This window comes from Heterodontus francisci, unplaced genomic scaffold, assembly GCF_036365525.1.
Source record: "Heterodontus francisci isolate sHetFra1 unplaced genomic scaffold, sHetFra1.hap1 HAP1_SCAFFOLD_43, whole genome shotgun sequence".
Classification (NCBI taxonomy): Eukaryota; Metazoa; Chordata; class Chondrichthyes; order Heterodontiformes; family Heterodontidae; genus Heterodontus; species Heterodontus francisci.
Window position 1 is genome coordinate 9,752,919 of NW_027141852.1, and position 2,144 is coordinate 9,755,062.

The 2,144-nt window shown below is 46.4% G+C and overlaps 1 non-coding gene across 1 annotated transcript; it reads left to right on the forward strand.

The window, feature by feature from the left end:
- Positions 1-961: 961 nt before the first annotated feature.
- trnar-ucu (transfer RNA arginine (anticodon UCU)) lies at positions 962-1,052 on the forward strand. The gene is given in 2 exon segments: positions 962-998; positions 1,017-1,052. It is a non-coding gene; the product is annotated as a tRNA-Arg (tRNA).
- Positions 1,053-2,144: the final 1,092 nt, after the last annotated feature.

Genomic DNA, 2,144 nt, shown 5'->3' on the forward strand with positions numbered 1-2,144 from the left:
ACCTAATCTGTACTAATGCTTTGTCTTTCAACACACCATTAACATATTGTTTGCCTTTGCTGCATGACCTTTTGGTCAGCTATGTGGCCTTGTCCAATCTACACCTTCTCCTTTGTTATCTCTTGCCCCACCCCCACCCCACTTGCTTATAACCTGTGACTTTTCTAATATATGTCAGTTCCGAAGATGGGTCACTGACCTGAAACATTAACTCTGCTTCTCTTTTCACAGATGCTGCCAGACCTGCTGAGTGGTTCCAGCATTTCTTGTTTTTATGTCACCAGACTAATCCCTGGGATGGTGGGATTGTCTTATGAGGAAACTGGGCCTGTATTCCTTAAAGTTTCGAAGAATGAGAGGTGATCTGATTGAAACTGACAAAATTCTTACAGGGCGTGACAGTGTGGATGTAGACAGGATGTTTGCCCTGGTTGGTGAGTCTAAAACCAAAGGACATCGTCTCAGAATAAGGAGTAGGCCATTTAAAAGTGAGATGGGTGGAATTTCTTCACTCAGACGGTGGTGAATCATTGGAATACTGTGCCCCAGAGGGCTGTGGCAGCTCAATCATTGAGCATGTTCAAGACAGAAATTGATAGAAATCTTGATACTCATGACATCAAGGGATATGGGGATAGCATGGGAAAGGGGCTTTGAGGTAGGTGATCAGCCATGATCGAATTGAATGACAGAGCAGGCTCGACGGGCTGAATAGCTTACTCCGATGTTCCTCTGTTCCGAAGAGAGTTGGCGCCAGCGCGCAGCCCTGCTTTACCCCACTGCTGATCTTGAAAGCGTCTGATGTTGCTCCATTGTAACTGATGGAACTGTGCATGTTCTCGTGGAAAGAAGAGATGATGCCCAAGTGGTCAGGAGGGCAGCCTATGTTCCATCGCAGTTTCAAGAGGCCGTCTCTGCTGACAAGATCAAAGGCCTTAGTGATGTTAACAGAAATGTGTGAGGCTCTGTGGCGCAATGGATAGCGTGTTGGACTTCTAAATAATGATTAAGACGATATTCAAAGGTTGTGGGTTCAAGTCCCACCAGAGTCAGGTTTTGGACCAGACACAGAGGAGCACAACGGAACAACAAATGAAGAAATGCTCCAAAAGCACAGACTCGGAGACAGAGCGAAAGAGAGAGGAGCAGAGCAGGGGAAAAAAAATCGAGGAGTGACGTCACAATGGAGAGTGAGAGCAGGGAAACAGAGAGTCGCTGGGGTGCGGATTCAGGATTTGGTTCTTTCTTCGGTGCAGTGGAAGGAGCTGTTTGGTGAGGATCTGGTAAGCTGTGACATCACAGGCAAGCAGGTGGTTGATTGGTTTGGAAGAACCGACCTGCTTGATGCGCATCTGGTAAGTGATTAAGATCCATTTTAGTCCCAACGTTTAAAATAGTAAACAAACTAGTGGTAAGTTTAATAAAATATGCAATAAAATGAATAATTGAATAAAATATTTAAGTAGTTAATTGAAACACGTTAAGGATGACAGGACAGGTGATGTGTCACAGCTGCAGCATGTGGGAGTTCCTGGATGCCAGTGTGATCCAGGGCAAACACGTCTGCAGTAAGTGTTTGCGGCTCAAAGAGGGAGAAAAAAGGAATGTAGTGGTAGTAGGGGACAGTATAATAAGGTGGATTGACTCTGTTCTCTGCAGCAAAAGCAAGAGTCCAGACGGCTGTGTTGCCTGCCGGTGCCAGGATTCAGGACGTCTGCTCAGGGCTGGAGCGAAACATACAATGGGAGGGGGAGGATCCAGTCGTCGTGGTCCATGTCGGTACCAAAGACATAGGCAGGACAAGGATAGAGGTTCTGCAAAGTCAGTATGAGGAACTAGGCACCAAATTAAGAAGCAGAACCTCAAAGTTAATCATCTCTGGATTATTACCTGAGCCATGTGCAAATTGGCAAAGGACAAAAAAGATTAGAGAAAGTAATGTGCGACTGAAAGACTGGTGTGGTAGTAGTGGGTTCTGGTTCGTGGGGCATTGGCACCAGTACTGGGGAAAGAGGTGGCTGTACCGTTGGGACTGTCTACACCTGAACCGTGCCGGTGCCGGTGTTATAGCGAGCCACATAAGGAGGGAAGTAGAGACGGTTTTAAACTGAATAGTGGGGGCAAGGGATCAAATTTGGGAAGAT